This window comes from Callospermophilus lateralis, unplaced genomic scaffold, assembly GCF_048772815.1.
Source record: "Callospermophilus lateralis isolate mCalLat2 unplaced genomic scaffold, mCalLat2.hap1 Scaffold_197, whole genome shotgun sequence".
Taxonomy (NCBI): Eukaryota; Metazoa; Chordata; class Mammalia; order Rodentia; family Sciuridae; genus Callospermophilus; species Callospermophilus lateralis.
This window is the reverse complement of record NW_027512977.1, coordinates 1016023-1030162: the sequence shown is the minus strand read 5'-3', so window position 1 is coordinate 1030162 and position 14140 is coordinate 1016023.

Here is a 14140-nt window from a genome sequence, read left to right as displayed (position 1 = left end):
CTAGTATAAAATGAAAGATGAAAAGTTATCTTTTCACCATCCAAATGACCAGTCCCACTTTCCAAAAGAAAACACTCTTGAGAGATTCTTAACACACACTGCTTCCTCTCCACACCCTGCTAACTTCTGTGACTCTCCAGGACACTGCCCATGCAATGGATGTCCATGCTAGCCCCTTGACATGGCTGGGTGCAAAATCCCTCAAAACATAAGGGCAGAGAAACTGTGCACCCTAGGGAAGATACAATCTGCTTAGGACTCAGATATACTCTGCATGTTTTTTTTTGTGTCTGTGTGTGGCAGTAGGGGTCTCACTGGGCATGTGATCCTTTGCCCAGCTATTGCTAGGTACTTTTTATGACTTGACTGTGTTACAAATTCTCTCCACTCAATGACATTTTTCCTCTCTAATTCTCATCTCTTACTCTCTTTTTTTGTGATTTTCTCCATGATTCTACATGCCCCCATTGCAACTCTCTCTTAATCTTTCAACATACCTTTTCCTGTCTGTGATCTCTCTGTATTCATCTCTAATTTTTTTCTTTTTCCTCCTCTTTCTCAATCTTCCTCTACTATCTGTCTTGATCTCTGTCTCTCTTTACCTTTCTTTATCATTCTATCTCTCTCTTCTCCCTTTCCATCTCCCTTCTTCTCCTTCTGTTTCTTTCTCTCCTTACATTCTACCAATGTTTCCATTGCCCTCCCCTCCCTCTCTTTCCCTTTCTGTTTTTTTATCCCTCTTTGTTGGAGATCTCCTTCCACCCAGCTCTCACAGTCAGTCAACATCCACATCACGGCTTTCTGAGACTATCCAATATTTCACTTTTTAGAGTAGAGGCTTCAATGTTGCATATCGGTGCCTGTGTTGCTATGAATTCACACAAATACACAGGGCTGCATTATCATTATCGTGTATGTTTTATATGTACATAAAGATGGAAACCAAGATCAAGACAGAAGTTGAGATTCAAATGGAAAGATAGGAGATATTATTAGGAAAGTGGAGGTCACTAGAATTTCTGGAATGTGTAGTCAGGTTTATGAAATTAACTCCAGAATTCTTTCCCCACGCAACAATCAACAAAAGGCTTGGTTATATGTGCTGCTGTGTACCCAGGGGAGAGGCACTGTGATTTGCTTCTGCTAAAGCCCTGTGCACAGGACTCTCTCCCAACAAAAGTGATGAGCAGCAGAGTGGGTGACATGAATGTGAGCTCTTTGTCTGGTTTAGTTTCCAGGAATGTTCAGTTCTCAGGAGGCCAAGTTCACAAATGTGTTTGCTCTCTTTTTCATTTCTTTTTTTCACTTTAAAAAATACCTACAGCAATACTGTTTGCTGAAAAACAACAAATAAAGTGGATCAAGGTTCTAGGGATTAGACCAGAGACCCTGCAGCTAATAGAAGAAAAAGTAGGTCCAAATCTTCATTGTGTTGGATTAGGCCACGACTTCCTTAATAAGAGTCCTAACGCGCAAGAAACAAAATCAAGGATCAATAAATGTGATGGATTCAAACTAAAAAGCTCCTTCTCAGCAAGAGACAATCATTGAGGTGAAGAGAGAGCCTACAGTATGGGAGCAAATTTTTACCACAAGTACATCAGAGAGAGCACTAATTTGCAGTATATAGAAAGAACTCAAAAAACTTAATACTAAACAAAAACAAATAAACAAACAATCAATCAATAAACGGGCTAAGGAACAGAACAGATACTTCTCAGAAGATAGACAAGTGAACAACAACTATATGAAAAAGTGTTCAACATCTTTAGTAATTAGAGAAATGCAAATCAAAACTACTTTAAGATTTCATGGAATCCCAGTTAGAATGGTAGTTATCAAGAATACAAACAACAATATACATTGGCAAAGATGTGGGGGGAAACGTACACTCATACATTGCTGGTGAGATTGCAAATTGATGCAACCATTTTGGAAAGCAGTGTGGAGCTTCCTCAGAAAACTTGGAATAGAACCACCATTTGACCCAGCTATCCCATTCCTCAGTCTATGCCCAAAGGACTTAAAATCAACATACTATAGTGACATAGCCACAACAATGTTTATATCAGCTGATTCACGATAGCTAAACTATGGAACCAACCTAGATGCCATCACTAGATGAATGTATAAATAAACTGTGGTGTATATACACAATGGAATGTTACTCAGTATTAAAAGAGAATAAAATTATGACTTTGCAGGTAAATGGATGGAGTTGAAGAATATTATGCTAAGTGAAGTAAGCCAATCCCAAAAAACTAAAGGTTGAATGCTTTCTCTGATTAGTGGATGCTGATCTATGATGGAAGGGGGCATGGGAAGAATGAAGGAACTTGGGATTGAGCAAAGGGGAGGATGGGAAGGGGTTATGAGGATAGGAAAGATGGTGAAATGAGATGCACATCATTACCCGAGGTACATGTATGATTGCATGAATGGTGTGTCTCTACATCATGTACCAGAGAATTGAAATATTGCACTACATTTGTATATGATGAATTAAAATGCATTCTGCTGTCATGTACAACTAAGTATAACAAATAAGAAAGAAAAAAAAACCAAAAATTAAAAAGCACTTATGATCCCAAGATTCATAATAATCATACACAAACATTTTGAGTCATATACTTCCTTTATTTTTTATAAAAAATAATTATTTTATACTATATAACTGAAAAAAATGAGTCCATACTATGCTTAGGTATATTTTTAAGGACTTGGAGTAGATAAGAAAACAACATGGACAAAATAATCTCTGACTTGGCCTTAGCTTGTACTATTTGTAATCTCTCTCTCTCTCTCTTTTTTTTTTTTTTTTAACTTTCCTTTCTGGCATTTTGTTATGGCTTTCCAATTCAAAATATATATTTATGTAATCAGTTTTTTAATGGCCTCATTAATCCACCACACACTTGTACAAGGTCCTGGTTGTTTTAACAATATGAAAATCCAGTTTCTCCCAAACTAATACCAAATAAAACAGCAAATATTTAGTAAGCGAGTATTGTGTGTAAAGAGCTAGAGATGTTGAGAGGGATGCCAAAACATTAGGAGAGAGTCCCAGCCCTCATTGTAAGATAACAGAACTGGAGTGAAAGAGGGTAAATGCATAAACAGAAGCAATATCATGAGCAATGTATCATAAACATCTTTAGTAGACCACAGTTTAGCACAATGAATATTAGGATTAATAGTAACAAATACATGATGATAATAATAGGCAGATAACTCGGACTGTTTACTATGTGCCAGATGCTACCTTAAGCATTTTTATATATAGTATTTCTTTTAATCATCAAGTGGCCATAGAAAAGTGCACATTGATATAATCATTTTACAGAGAAGGAGACCAAGGCAAAAAGATACAAAGTTAGTTGCCCAAATTTACTATCTCATAGGAAGAGACCCAGGATTTTAAACAAGTCACTCAGCATTATGGTATATTTTAAATGAAGCACTTCTTGCCACCAAATCGGGTACTCTCTGTGCACCCTGGTTGTGGGACACCAAGGAAAGACAATTTCTTAGGATACACTGAATGACAGATATATTGCCTGGAGCCCATGTGATCGACAGAAAGCTGCACCAGATCTTCACCACTGGGAGTCAGAGTTTCCACTAAAGAGCTGATAGAAGCTCCAGACTTCAGCTTTACATGGGAGAAAATAAAGCATACCAAAACAAATTGAAATTGTACAGATAATGGAAGAGATTCATATACTCTTGAACTCATGTGCAAATCTTAACAAAATGATTCTTACATTTGAGTGAGCTTGAAGAATTTCCTAGGGAGTTAGCAAAACATATAAATATACTTGGGGCCCTGTTTCCCATTAGGGGATTCAAAAGCAAGTCTCTTCAAGACAGTCCCCAGGAAAATGCCTACCGTTACTTATGAGAGAGCCCATGGCTGTTCAGTTAAAACCTCTGTATCTTTTCATTAAAATAAAAGTCAGGATAAGTGGGGCTATATATGAGTTTTTTAAATTATGTGGTTGAATGTGTCTAAATTAGCCTTTTTCCCTTTTATGATGTTGATCAAGATTGCATAGTGGGAATTGCTGCGATGAGGGGGAAACCTTTTACTCTTAATGTCAATCTACAGCCCCCTGCAGAGGCCCTGGAGCAGAAGGGTAGTTTGTCCACAATCAATTGCCCCTGCACTCTGATTAGGGGAAGATGACTACAGGCATCAATTCATTGGCTCCAGGGCATAACATGATTAGCTGGTTTTCTGATAACATGATTCTTATTAGCACTTTCTTTAAAAAGCGTACAACTTGTCCACACTGTCACTCTAGGATCATTAGCCAGCAGGGAGAAACCGAATAGCACATCCCACACATCCTCCAGAGATAACAAGATTACACATGTAACTAAGCCCAGGCAAGTCACTCATAGAAATGGGCAGAGGTTAGGGCTTTGATCCGGCTTTATCATGGAGAAGCTAATTTCCAAGTAAAATGTCATTGTTTTGCGACCCTGAGAATGGTGTGATGTGACAGAGAGAGGCCCACATTGTGTCACTCACTCCAAAACTTTCCTTACCACCCCTCTGGACTCACTTGCAGACTTATGACTAAGACAGTAAAAAAAAAACCCATACAAAGAAGAAGGATGATCTGGTAGAAAGAGTTTTGGAGCCAGAAGAGTAACCTTATACTTTCATGGAACCCATCCACACCTGGTCCTGACCACAGCCCTTCTCAGCCATCCCCTTTGGCCCTGTAGAGACACCATGTGGCCAATTTCCCTTCCACAGGGTGCATTCTCCATCCTCTCCAGCCAGTTCCAGAACAGAAATTGAGACATACACAAAGATTGGACAAATATTTTACATACATTTAGTGACTTCACATAAGTTGGCAGGGAGCCAAATTAATTTATTCCACAGGTAACCTGGCCTAGGATGTTTCTGATAAAAAATTAAACAAAAGAAAACTCTTTTGTAAAAACTGCAAGTGGAAAATGTCAAAGTAAAAATGAAACAATCATGAACCCAGCTGAGACTAAATGTGCAAATAAGGGCAGTCGTGTCTTTCAGTGGGCTCACAGGATTTATTTTCTAATTGGCCTTGGAATATACCCAAGCTTATTACAAAATTGGTGTGCATATTTTTTTGCTCCATAATACTAATTTTAAAACTATTTCTAAAAATAAAAAGATTAATCAGAGTTTTAAAATAACATAAATTTTAATTAAAGTAGTTCTCTCCTGGATATAGATAGTAATGTAGGTCTCTTCTCTTGAACTTTATTCATGTCATCTATTTAGCTCAAAATTCCTTTTCCTAATCTCCAACTGTTTCTTAAAATTTTCTCTGTATTTCAGGGTTCCATCAAAGTTCCCTTTCTGCATTAAAGCTTGAAGACCACCCCTGCCAGGAGATTCTCCTGGCATTCATCATCAGAACTCCTCAGAGAACACATATTCCCTCACTGTCTCTTAGTACGAACCTTTGGGTTCAGGACCAAAAGCCCTTTGAGGGCAAGATGATTTCATTGTGGTGCTCAACTCCCAAATTGCCCCATGCTAGTGACTGATGGATATAAGGAATTCAGTAAGTATTTATGGAATTAAAAGTAAATAAAATTCGTGTAAGGCTCTCAGCATAATGCCAGCACACAGAAGGCACTCCTGACATGTGTGCAATTATTATTCTCATTAGTAAATTGTATTATTCCACCAGTTTGTGTAGCCTCACTTACAAAAGAGTTCTTAAGGCTCCTCTTTTAAAGGATGTGGAGAGTTCCCTGATTTGATATTCATGTCAATTTACTCTAGAAAACCCCACTGAATATCTAAGAGATGCTTACTATTTAATTCACTTGAGTCTTTTTCTCCCCTTTGATTCAGAGATAGCATGTTCCTCAACATGAAGAGGTCATGCAAAAAACCTATAAACTGTGTTGTGCTGAAAATCTGTGTGCCCAGATCTACATGTATACCTTCTTAGATCCAAAAGTTCTCAATTTTCCATAAACAGATATGTTCATGAACTGTGAGAAAAGGAAAATCATGTGAAATGAAAGGTTTGCTCACTCACAGGCCAAAAATGTAGGTAATTTTATAATTTCTCCATCCTCAACACTCCCAGTCCAATCACTTAAATGTCACAGGTACCCAATACCTAACAGGTTGAACAAAGTATTAAATTAATTTTAACATGTAAGGGAATTTAGTGGTGTTCTAGTCTCTTAATGTCATTTCACAGAGGATAAAAATGTTGACACAAAATTTTAACATGCTTTAACTATATACACAATTTTTGTATACAGTCAGGAATATAACCCAAGGTTTGTAATTTCCAGTGAAGAACACTATGTTCACCTAAAAATAGTACCATTTATTTAGCACTTACTATATACAAGGCATTTCCCTTACCATATCTGACGTCAAAGCTTCAGGAAAAGCCTACTGAAGACAAACTTCATTGCAGGTGAAGAAACTGAGGCTCAAAGAATTCAAGTGTCTTGGTAATGGCAAGGAGAGTTAAGGTTTGAACCCAAGTCTGTTTGTTTCCCATACTACTACCTCCAGTGTAACCTCACATTAGATTTCATTAAAAGCATAAAATATCAATCAGAGAAGGAATTGTGTGGGCTTGCTAAAGAAAGCTAAAATCTTTTTATCATTTTGCTTAAAAAACAAAAAGTTGGGTCCAATCAAACAGCCTACCAAAATACATAGTTAAATCAAGCATGTGATTCCAAACTCATCTATAAGATCAGATTTGTCATTATTTATTCCTGCAGAAAAACATCTGAAAGCTGAGTGATCCCAGGTTACCCTCATCAAATCACCGGAGGCAGACTGCATGTCTTAGAAAGATGAAAAGGTGGGCAGAAGAGAGAAAACCAGATCACTACCTGAGGTAAAGAGCACCACGCGGCAGGCACATATTGAAATCCTTGCTTTTCTACCAGGAGACAAAGCTTCCAGCCAAGAGCACATCCTCCCCACCATCAGAAATCAAGTCAAAAGAGGATGACTTTTCTGAAAGGTCTGAGTTTTTCTGTCCTGCCTTAAAGTCTACAGGACAAGTAATCCTATAAGGTTTTAGAGTTGAATAAACCTGAGTGCCAGTCCTGCTCTTCCCCTGAACCGCTGATTCTTCTTAGCAACTCATGTAGCCTTCCAGAGCCTCAGCTTCCTCCTCCGTGTAATGGGAACAAGAATACCTACTCATGACGTTTTCTTGAAAATTAAGTGAGATGATAAATGCCAGGCATCGACCTGGCCCCTCCTTGGCACTCTGTTTACTAAAGTTGGATGCTAAATGTCAAGTGCCGGGGCAACTAAAGGCAAAGAGATCCATGAAAACCAGCCAGATCATCATGTCGTTTGATAAATGCAGCATTAAAGATATTATAATGCCAACACATAAGTCAAGTAAAAGCTTCTGCTAATAAATCTTTTAACTCTATTGCCAGTGAGAAAAAGGGGGAGTGGTAAATTTAAATATTCAAATTAACTCCAGCATAAAAATATGAAGAAGAGTTATTAATGCTCATTACCTACTTACTACCTACCAAGGATTTTTAAAAAATTTCTAAGTGCAGCACTTTGAAATCCCAGGGAAATAAGGAATAAACATATACACCATCATGCACACACAAATAGACAAATATATTTTTTAACACTCTAAGGATTATTATATAAATTTAGATCAGGGCACAGCATGCCTGGGATGAGTAGGGTAGGAACAATATGTTCTTCCTTACGCACCAAGCTCATGACAAATGATTCATACCCAGCACCTTTCATGCAAGAAGATCCCCCCAGGTGTTCCACCAACTCTAGCAACGGTTTCCATCAAGCAAGAAGACTGCAGTAAAGACGAATCACATCCCACCCACGGATGAGGCAAAACAGTCATGTTTTTACACACCGCACAAGTCCAATGGCTGAGGGGGCAGAAGAGAGAGGGAAGTAGGTGAGTGAACAATCCAGAATCCCTCACCAGTTTGACAGGCAGCCTATAATTACCATACATTTGTACCTTGAACACAGGTGTTATTGTAATCAGAGGCTCTTCATTGTTTTTTTTTTTTTTTTTTTTTTTTTTTAGTTAAAGGTGAGACAGTGTTAGAGGATCGATTTCCTGTGTCCCTGAGTGGATTAATAAAAAGATGGGAGCCCCCAATTTTGCCCTTGGGTTTAAGTTATTGGACTTTCATTCTGGGGGGATGTGAGAGAATTCCGAATAAGTGTAAGGGGTATTCTTGGTAATTAATTTGATAGCCACTTCCCCCACTTTAAAGAGGTGGTGTTTCATGTACAGAGCAAAACAGACTTGTAATGGTCAAGCCACAAATACATAGCACTAGAACAATATAGACTGCTCTTTTTTTTTTTCAAAAAGTTGCCAGAAAAGTTTCTTTCTGCTGTCTTTCCCTTTAAAAGCATTTTAATCTTTGTGTCTCCTATGAGTTTGGTCCTAGCTTTATTTTGGAGATCCTGGATAAAAACTGTTTCTCTTCTCCAATATCTGCATGCATACATTAAATATAAAAAATAACAATTGTGTGCCATGAGCAGGGAAGAGACAGGAGAGGAGAGGGGTGATATCATCCAGAATAAAAGACTTCAGAGGGTAGAAATCTCATCTCATTAGTTAAAAGGATTTTACTGTTCAAACCTTAAACACTCACCACCTGATTGTTTTCCACATTACCTCAGACTTGCCTGCATATTTTAAGCCTTGACCCTAATAAGCCATACTGGACTTATAAGCACCATTTATTAAAAAAAAAATATTAAGGGCTGGCAGTTCTTTCTGCCATTTCTTAAGTGGAGGTTAAAATTTGCCAAAGATATATTCTCCTTTTCTTACTCTTTCCAAGATCTTTCAAGACAGAAACTAAAGTAGAGGTCTAGTGGGTAAGTGATTTTTTACAGCTCGAATTACATTAAAAGCCAGAAATATCTTGAGACCAAAGTTTTTTTTTTCTTCTTAATACAACATGATCTAACATGTCTGATGTGTTTTAAATCTTCCCCTAACGCCAGAGCTGTGCATTCATCACTTAAAGAGGGTGAAAGTTATTCCATCAGTCTAAAAAAATTCAAGTTCAAATTGCAGAATTAATTTTTGGGGGCCATGATATGAAAGACATGATAGTTAAGGTACAGGATGAGGGCAAGGTTGTTCAGGTTTGAATGGAAAGAATTTCATCTTCAATTATTTGATTAAACCACTCCTAAGAACCATATGAAAACGATAGCCTCTGTCACCAAGGCTGCATTTTAGGGAAAACTCTACTGGTACTCTCAGGACAGAGACATCATTTCAAAATACTATGTATCCTGATTTACCTTTGTACAAGGAATCTGTGATGATGGATCATATTTTAAAATGCTCACAACTCTAATTAAAAAACGGACAATGAGCACAATAGACAAAAGTGGCAGTCAACAGGGGAAATTTCTGGCTTTTATACGCCCACAGGAAACATTTCCAGGTTGTAGTTTGCATAGATTATGCACCTTACAACCTCTACAACTTCAATGACCTGATTGAAGCTGAAACTTGGATTTTTTTTTTCATTTTATAAGTCTTTGATTTTTAGATTCTTCTTGTCTATTCATAGCAGCTCAAAGAACTTTCCATACTTTTAAATTGTTTTGGTCAAAGCTAGTTCTTTGGTATTTCAGCTCATTGAAGTTTCTGGGTTCAGTTGAAACTGTAATAGCCCCCTCAGAATGCAAACACACAGGGTTTTCAAAAAATCTAAAACCCCTGACATGATCATGCCATTGTACCTGGTAGTCCTCTGGAATCCCCTCCTGGAATCCAGCAATCGTTTTCCTGCCTTCATAACAGAAATGGCAAGTCTTTATTTGTGCTCCTCACTAGAGGAGGTCAGACACTGGGGGAGAACAGGGAGCTGTTGTCACTGGCATATATCTGATCTTCCTGAGACTGATCTTGCCAGAGAACAACCACTCTTTCATGAGCTGGAAAGCCCCAGCTCTCAAAACACACTTGCTAGTGCTGTTAGAAGATGCTGGAGAGTTCCTGCCCTGAAACTTGCATCCACTCGGTCCCCTAAACAGAGAATCCAATAAAGGGCACCTTATATTGCCTTGCAGTTCCCCCCATCCTGTGAAGAAGGGGTTAGGAGTGCCACATAAAAATAAAATAAAAGCCCCCATATATAAGTCTCCTTGATCAGACTTGAGCCAGTCCATAAGTCTAGCAAGAAAAAGAAAAGACATAGTCACTTGATGTGAAAAGGAAAGACACAGTTACAGTCCATTTGTCTGGAAATTTAACCCTTCCATGCCTACACTGAGTACTTTAACCCCCTTGTCGGCCTGATCTTCATTCTTCACACCTATACCACCAAAAAGAGAGAAAAAAAGAAAAAGAAAACACTAGTAAATAGGGATTTGCTGGTCAGTTGGAATCTTCCTTTGGGATGTGGGGAGGGCTCTGATGATTTGTGTAGGAGAGGGAGGTGGAGGTTAGCCTCATAGTAGGTTATATTAACTCCTGAGGGAGGAGGGCAGAGAAGACTTCAGTTTGCAGGATCTCACAAGACCCGAAGCCCCATCTCCCCCAATTCTCCATCAGATCAAACAGTGGACTTTAACCCTTTCCATCTTTCACTCCTTTGCCCCCAATCCCCATCTACTCACGCTGCTGTTGTGGCTGGACCAATGGACCATGGCTTGGTTGTGTGCGGAGTCTCCTGTCAGCGCAAATGTGGTGCTGGTCAGTTTCAACTCCTCCATTCGGAAGCGGGTGGCTTTGTCCAGTCCCAAGCTCTGGCTGCCCTCCATCCCTCAATATTCCCGGGGGGCTCCTACTGGAGCCCTCTACCCTTTCTGCCTTCTCCTGAACCGCTCCACTTCCTCCTTCGGCTGGAGCGTGCGGCAACCAACACCAATACCCCGGTGCCCCAGGCCCGCTCCAGGGATAGCGCTCGGTCCCCGGGGGCCACTGCAAACAGGGGGCGCACAAGAAGTGGCAGGGTCGTGGCAGGAGCCCTGCCTGACGGTCCTTGGTGGAAAAAGGCCCCTGGGTTCGTGGTCCAGCATCCGGCTGAGTTGGGGTGCGGTTGGGGGCAGCAAGAACCGCTGCTGCGGGCTCCCAAGGCATAGAGGATTAAAAGCCCCGCTCTGGCAAGAAGCGCACTCAGCTGCGGAGCTGCCGCTGGCGCCAACTTTTCCTTCGCGGGAACCGAGAGGAGAGGAGAAGGGGTCCCAGACCAAAGGAGGCGGCGTGGGGCTCTCTGCTGGCGGCGGCGGGGGTAGGTGCTTAAGACCCCAACTCCATCCAAGTTGGGCCGCTGTGGGGCGGGCGGAGGAGGCGCCGGGCAGGTGGCAGCCGCTCCCTGCGGCTGGGCTTGTGCAGAGCGCGGGTTCGGACCCATGGAGCCGCCGCCACGCGGGGGTGGAGCTGCACTGAAGTCACAGGCGGAGCGGGCGCTGGCGCGCTGGCGGGCAACGCGGAAGGGAGGGCTGGCGCTGCCCGGGGCTCCAGGCTCCGCTTCCCGCCGCCTAGCTGCGCTGCGCACCCTGGCTGTGGGCACTGGATGCACCGCCGCTACCCTCCCTGAGGCCTCACAGGCGCCGCCGCCTCCGGCTTTGTGCCCCCGCGGTCTGCGGTCTCGGGTTCCCTGTGAAGAGCTTTTGCACCCTTCTCGTGGGGGCGGCCAGCCCCAAGGCTCCCAGGCTGTCGCTGTGTGGAGGGTTTATTTATTTATTTATTTTTCTTGGTTTACCGTTTCTACCAGTCTCTGCTGCTGTTTCCTTTTTCCTCTTTTTCTGGTGTTCTCCAGTCTAGGAGGTAGATGGGTGGGCTCTTCCTCTTTGCCTTTCTTGTTCTCGGAGGGTTGGCATCTCAACCTTTCTCTGAGCAGAGCCTGGGTCCCAGCAGCCTGGGGGAGATCCCAGAAAGGCAGCAGCAGAGAGTGATGTATTTAAATGATCTCGCGGACGTGTGTGTGTGTGTGTGTGTGTGTGTGTGTGTGTGTTTGTGTTTAGGGGATTTTTCCATCGATTATTACGCTTAAGATTCCTTTCCTGATCTTCTAAATCACTCACTGTATTTGAACCCAGTCTTTCTGCCTGCAAACATATTTGAGAACACTTTCCTAAACCCAGGTTCCACTTGGAGTTTTGTAGGCATAATAACATTTTGGCTTTACTAAGGGATTGCAAACTCACTAAAGACAGGAATACCAATTGTGAACAACTCGGACAAAAAGACCTGTTCAGTTTGTTTGACATTTTATCCTCAATGCTTGTCACAGTGCCCTACATGATAGGAAACCATCAATTCAATAAATATGCATTGTGAGTCTATAATGTATTTGTATATGAAATATAGGAAAGGGGGGCATGGTGCTATATTTACCCTCTGTCCTTTGGTGCCTAGCTCAGTGTCACCAACACAAGACTTGAAATCTCCATTAGCAAGTCTATTCTGGACACTCTTAGTAGGTTGCTGTTGAGATCTCAGAGAAGTCACAATTTCTGAGTTTGCCCCCTTTAAAATAAACTGGTTGCATTAGATGACCTTTAAAATCCCTTCCACTCCTAAAATTGTGCAATTGTATTATTATAATATCAACCCAACTCAGCTCCCCTGCTACTGTTTAAAGTTTAGATGGTAAACTCACTGAAGATTTGAGTTCTGGGTTTGCAGTGAGACCAACTTGGAAGTAATGCAGAGTGGTACCGACTCTTGGATTCATTAAACCCTTTCTAATGCTGCCCAAGAGAAACTTCTAAGATATCAAGCTAATCCAGAGAGGTGTTTCTAAAAGATTATTTAAGTCACTGTTCTTATGATCCATGCAAGGAAAGTGCAAATACAGAGAGGAAGTCTTCTTTGCCATTATGTTAGAGTACAGAGCAGGACAGAAGAATATTCTTTTGTCATTAAAGGACCTCCATGGGCTATTCTTCCGAAAACACCTTTCACTGCCCAAGTATGGATCCTCCAGAAACATTGTTTGGCAGAATGTTCTCCTCGAGCTGGAGGAGAACAAGGCCAGAAGTCCTTTTTCCTCTCCAAATTGCAAGTGCTCTTTGTCAAAACCCAGGGTGCTCATTTTCCTCCCCTCAAGAAGGTTTTCAGAGCTTTACAGGATCATTTGCTTAATGTCTTCTTTCTATGCCCCGGTAACCTCCTTTCTAGTCTGGATAAGTCTGTGGGAATCCCTCCAAGAAAGGAAAAGCAGATTAAAGAATCAGAACCCAATAAATTCCCATCCAAATTTAGGACTGGAAAAAGCAAAAAATGGAAAAGAATAAATAAGTGGATTCATATTTTCTGGCCTTAGTTTTCTCTTCCCATACCAAAGTCTGTATTATTTTAAGTATTAAAATGAAAATTCTTCTGAAGAAAATTGGTACAAGTGGAGTGGATTTTTCCTTCCCAGAGCATAGAACTATCATCTTTCCAAATACGGCTATTAGAATAAGTTCTGTAATTCAAAGAATTTACAGTCAATTTGCTGGGACTTTGTAGACATTTTTAATGTCTGATTTTAATTATCTGTTTGAGAAAAAAGTTACAAAAATACAGATAAAATTGGCTTCAAGATATATTGTGGGTGCTTGTGTGTCATTTTTTCCCCTTTGACTTGTATTAATAAGTAGAAAGGACAAGTGCCAGTAATATCCTAAACTATTACTGGTGAAAAGTCTATTTCAATGTGTTTTTAATCCAACAACCTACTAAATAGGGTTTATCAGTATAATGCAATCAGAATGGATCATTTATTAGGAAAATAGTTGATATAAAAGGCCAGTAGAGTTCATACACTGATAATTCCCACAAGTCTTCACATTATGCATATGAAAAATCTACCATTGCTTTGTCTAGATTTTCACCATTTCACATCCGGACTAGCTAGGCCAACAACCCCTTTACTGCCTGCCCAACTTCACAATTGCTCTGTACCATCATATTTCGCCAGTAGTTATCTCCAAAGCACCACAAGTTGACCTATTTATTTGCAGGAAGAAAATAATACAACTTGGTGATATATTTAATTTTAATGAAAAAATTAAAACTTAGACTCCCAAATCATCAATCACTGGATAATCAAAATAGTTTAGACACTTTACCCTATAGTGAAGAAAAGGTGGTCTTTCAAAATTATAAAAATATAATTT